This window comes from Urocitellus parryii, chromosome 7 (assembly GCF_045843805.1).
Source record: "Urocitellus parryii isolate mUroPar1 chromosome 7, mUroPar1.hap1, whole genome shotgun sequence".
NCBI lineage: Eukaryota > Metazoa > Chordata > Mammalia > Rodentia > Sciuridae > Urocitellus > Urocitellus parryii.
The window spans coordinates 116,750,584-116,756,123 of NC_135537.1; the positions used below are offsets into that span (position 1 = coordinate 116,750,584).

Genomic DNA, 5,540 nt, shown 5'->3' on the forward strand with positions numbered 1-5,540 from the left:
CAATGGAATGAAATTAGATATCAATGATAAAGTAAAATATCTAACAAATGGAGACTAAATAATACACTATTGATTGGTGAATGGACAGTTGAAGAAATCAAGGGTGAAATACAAAAAAAATTCTTAGAGGTAAATGGGAACACTTATACAACATGTCAAAATCTCTAACACTACATCTCAAAGCCCTAGAAAAAGAACAAATCAACACCAAAAGCAGTAAAGACAGGAAATAAATAAAATCAGAGCTGAAACCAATGAAATTCAAACAAAAGAAACAAGTGAAATAAAGGACAAGACAAAAAGATGTTCTTTGAAAAATAAAATAGATAAACCTCTGTCCATGCTAATGAAGGGAAAACGAGAAAACAGTCAGATTATTAAAACACAAGATGAAGAAGGAAATATCACTGCCACAGTCCCATGCGCCTCTCCTGGTGTTCCAGTGACAAGTCTGGTCCTGGTTTTCTGGATGAGGTTCTGATGTGCCTAGGAGTCCATGTGTATCTGATTTAATTTAGTGAATGCACAGGGAGTAATGTTTTACTAACCTGATTCACTTATGTATCAATTTGTGCCTTATGCTGCTGCTGCACAGCTGGGTCATTGCCTTCTTTCTTATTTTTTTGTGTGTGAGTCTGGGGATTGAACCTCGTAGCATGGCATGTTTCCACTGAGCTACCTGTCAGAGTTTTATTTTTATTTTGAGATGGGAACTCACTAAGTTGCCTAGGCTGGCCTGACACCAGTGATCCTCCTGCCTCAGCTTCCTGTGAGGGTAGGATTACAGACATGCACCATTGTGCCCAGTTGGGTTAATTCTTTCCAGTAAGTTTTGTATACCCAGCATCTGGTGGTTATCCACTTGGTCTGTCAAGGCATGCGCCATTCTGCCTCATCACTTGCACTCAGAAGTGTGTAGCCCAGGGAAATCTGCTGCTTTATAAAACAGGGTAGCTCAAGTATGGGCAGTGCTCTTCTGCATAGTGTGGAATGGCTTGGAGCCAGCACAGCCTGCTCTCCACAAACCTCCTAACTGCTCTGCACTTCAGAGTGGGTGTAAGCTACTGAGTGGTCACCCAGCTCTACAGAGTGGTAAGAAAGTAGTCCATGGTCCGACTAAGCAAGGGCAATAGGAGTCACTAAAGTTAGGTGGCACAGGAGACTTCTGTGAATGGATAAGGAACCCCACCTGAACCCAGCACTATGCATCTACATGCCTGAACTCCTGGGCTAGGAAGGGTCCACACTGAGTGGGAGGGGCCTGAACACTCAACTTAAGTTCAGCTTTTCTGTTCTCCATTCTCCTCCTCAATTCACTGGTTGGGAGTTTTCTCTTTGAACTTGACCTCTAGAAGCCTCAGGGCAAACATGGCCCCATTTTAATGGTAATAAGTGTTTATAATGTCATGATTTTCCCCAACTTTGTATGCTCCTTGTGTTATTTTTTCCTTTCTCTTGCATTTTCACTTATTGATCTGCTATTATTATAGCATTCATGACAGTATGCATGCACCTGTGGACATGTGTCAAGCATATTGGAGTCAGCATGCCATAATGCCTGGCCTCAGAACTCAGATTGTGCAGCCTTTGCAAGTGGTGCTGTCTGTAACCCCCAGGGACCCTTGGGCTGCAAGTCTGGGTGAGCCCATATGTTCAGGGACTTTCCAAAAGGGAATTAGACCCTGGATCTCAAGAAGACCCACCTGTGGATGGCCTCACCTGTGCTAAGATGGGAAGGACACTTTCCTGAGCTCCTACCCAAAAGCCAGGTATGTAGAAGTCTGTGGCTCCTGTGGCTCTGAAAGTGCTCCTCCAAGGAGTCCTCCCATTGAAGGTTCATGTGGAAATGCAGAAGCCAGAGTTGGGTTACTGCCTCAAGCACAGTCAATAGTCTTCCCTTAGTTACAGGCTCACTTTCTGCAGTTCAGTTACTTGCAGCCCCCCAAAATGCTAAATGGGATACTCTAGAAATACATAATTGCTAAGTTTTAAATAACTTTTATTACAGAAAATTATACAGTCATTCTAATTTTCATAATTGTTGATCTCTGTGTCTACTTTATAAATTAAACTGTACAGTAAATGTGAATGTCTAGGAGAATGTGTAGTAAATACATAAAATATACATAATGAGTCAGGTACTTTCCAGGTTTCAGGGGATCTTGGGACATATCTGGTGCAGATGACAGGGGACAAATGTAATTAGTTGGTCTATGATAAGTAGAAAATATGCATTTCCTGTGCAGCTTTTTCTTAGGTCTGCTAAGAATGTAAAAGCAGCGCTGCTTTCAACCCTCAGCAGGGATTGTGTGGGGGGATGTCACACTGGTGCTGGGAGCAGAGGAGCCCTGGCCGATCCAGGCTCACATTTCCTGCATTTCCGCCTCCAGACATCTGCCCACCACCTCCCCCCCCAACACCACCTGAAAAGCTTCTAAAACACACTCAGCACTTTGAATGCTGTGCCTTTCATGCCACTCACCCACACTAACCCTCCAGTTTGCTCTGTGGCAGTTCTCTCTTTATTCTTGCTCAGCTTGACTGTGTGTGCCAGGTGTGTCCACATAGCAACATCATGAATGCTACCTCAATGCCGGCATTTTCACACTTTCAGGAATGCACTTTTAGGAAACAAAGTTCTTTATTAAAGAAATAACTTACAGACTAAGAGAACTCTGTTCATTGTATGCACAGGTTTGTAGCCTGTAATAGTCTTCTTTTGTTTTAAATGTAACTCTGCAAAACTATTAACATCCCAAACAGCATTATGAAGCCATTTTTGTTCCATATCCTGTGCAAATACAACCCACCACAGAGATATAAAACTTTTATAAAGAACACATTTCAGTGAAGAATGGTGTACATTTATATATATGCATATACATGTATATAAATACATAACTTTAAATTAGTTAAAAATGACACCCTTAGTAAAACTAAAGTCAAACTAATCTTAAAACTACAGCAATCTGATTAGGATTATACCTCCCATGCAATATTTAAAATACATTTAACTTTCCAATACTTTTTATGCAGTAGTGAGAAAATGAAGACTTAAATACAATTCAACATATAAAAATTTCAGGAAGAGCAGAAGGTTCTGTTGTATAGATGTCCAGTCAAGTGTTTCCTGAAGCTGACTTTGACAGACAGCACTGGATAGAGAGTAAGATGCACAATGTCACGCCTTCTCCTCTTCATGTCACTTGGGCATCAAGACCCAAAGCTCCCTTGCTCTCTTATGAAGACCATAAGCCATGTTCACAAGCTCCATGACATGGCCTCTGCACAGCAGATCATTTGGAGTTTTGCTCCAGCACTAAGTACTCTGTCTCTGACACTCTGGTGGTGTTGGTGAGCTGGGTGAGGTCTATTTGGGCAGAATACTGAAAGGTGAAGGCCTTCATCAGCTTGTACCTGTACTTGTGGTTGATGAAGCTGTAGAGCACAGGATTGATGCATCAGTGCACCAGGGACAGGCTCTGTGTGACATGTAGTGCTGTGAAGAGCATGTTCTCCAGCTGGCAGGTGAAGGGGAGGTTGTGCAGGATGGAGAAGATGTCCAGCAGCACTGCCATGTGATAGGGGAGCCAGCACACAAGGAAGACCACCACATAGGAAAAGATGATCTTCCGGATACTCTCATTCTCCTGATCACCAGAGGCTGAGATGGCCCTGGAGAGTAGGAAGTAGAAGACAGTGATGATGGAGAAGGGGACAATGAAGCCCAAGACAATAGAGACAAGCTCCATGACGATCAGCCACTCCCTGATGCTGTGCTCAGGGTAGAATGACCAGCAGTAGGTCTCATTGGTGGAAGCAGACACCACAGTCTCCAGGTAGTAGGTGTTGGGCAGAGACAAGCACAAGGCCAGCAGCCACACCAGAACGCACATGATGTGGCACACCATCTTCTTCCTGCGGCTGGAGGTGCTGGTGAAGTAGGTGATGAAGAGGTAGCGGTCAATGCTCATGCATGTGAGGAAGAAGATGCTGCCAATGAGGTTGACAGAGAAGGTGAGGTGTGTGACCTTGCAGGTAAGCTCTCCCATTTGCCACTGGTTGTCCTGCACCAGGCTGACCACCCAGACGGGGATGGTGATGACCACCCACAGGTCCATGATGGTAAGGTTCAAGATGTAGCAGTGGGTGTCGTAGCCTGTGGTCTTGGCCTGGATGTTCACCCAGACTACCACAGAGTTGGCAATCATGCCAATCACGAAGATGAAAATGTAAATGAAGGAAAGTGTGTAGAGTAGGATGCTTTTGTGGGGCATGGTTGGGCAGTGCACTGTATCAATCAGGATGCAGTTGCTGCTGTTGCATGGCCAGTTAATGTCAGAGAAGGTTCCTGGCTCTGTGTAGTCAAAGAGATGCATATCCATGGTAGGGGGAGTGAGAAGGACCTACAGCAACCCAGAGAGATGGGAGAGAGAAATCACTCATCAGGGAACCTTGACTTCCAGTCAAAACATTTTTCTGGGGTCCTAATAAGGCCCAGCAGTTTTGCCCAAGTTCTGAGGTGTCTCACAAAGGAGAAAAGAAATCAATCACACAGAGAACTGTGTCACATAAACAAACAGCCAGAGTCTCATTGACACAGTGTCCAAAGACAGACACAATGTTGGTTTTCTATCTTTCATTGGCTGTCTTCTTCAGACACCATCAGCCTGGCTGTGCTCAGAGTGTGAAATCAACATGGTACAGGGCCAAAGAAACACCAGACTTGACTTGTCTCCTCTATGTAGGTGGCAGTTCTGTCACTTGCCACAGGTGGTGACTAGCCAAGATTCAGGCTACCATGGGTTACTCAAAGTGACTCCATGTTACACTTAGCAACTTCTGCAGGATCCAGGATAAGAGTCAATGTGTGCCAAGTGGCCTTGACAACTGTTTCAGAAACCAAAGCAGGAACATTCCAAGGTTGGAATTATGGCTCCTCCAACCAATAGTGTCCAACATAAGATATATTGGTTATCTTGACCGTGTCTGCTGCACTAGAACAGCTTCACCCACCTCAGCATTACCTTAGGGACAAAGGGCCTATCCCCAAATATGAAGGGGGATACATATTACTCAATGACCTGTCACCTGCAACTGTCCAGGAGAAGCAATCAGCTTCTCCTCTTTAGCAGAAATGCAAAACCTCATCTTGGCTCTTCTCCACTTGGGAAACTGTTGCATAACATCCACCCCCAAAGAGGGCCCAGGAACCCACAGAGGACATGCAGCTGAATCAGGCCCTCCTTAGGAAAGCATGGAACAGAGTCCCTAACTATGGAAGACACCTGCTGCCTACCTCCACAGCCTCAAAACTTAACAGGTGGCCCACTCCTGAATCCCAACAAGGAAGACTGTGGGAGGCCTGGCAGCTCCCTCTGTGGGAGGTAGGGGATAGAGGTGGTTGTAGGATCCACTTCTGGTTGTCCAACCCAGGCTTCATGTGCAGAAAGAAGTCCTGAGCATCCCAGGATAGTGATATATCCTCTGCTCTACAACCAGGTCACTGGCCCAGCAGCGAGGAAGTCCCCACAGCCCAG

The 5,540-nt window shown here is 45.0% G+C and overlaps 1 pseudogene; it reads right to left on the reverse strand.

The window, feature by feature from the left end:
• Positions 1-3,296: 3,296 nt before the first annotated feature.
• On the reverse strand, positions 3,297-4,385 carry LOC144255742 (atypical chemokine receptor 3-like; annotated as a pseudogene).
• Between the last annotated feature and the right edge of the window lie 1,155 nt (positions 4,386-5,540).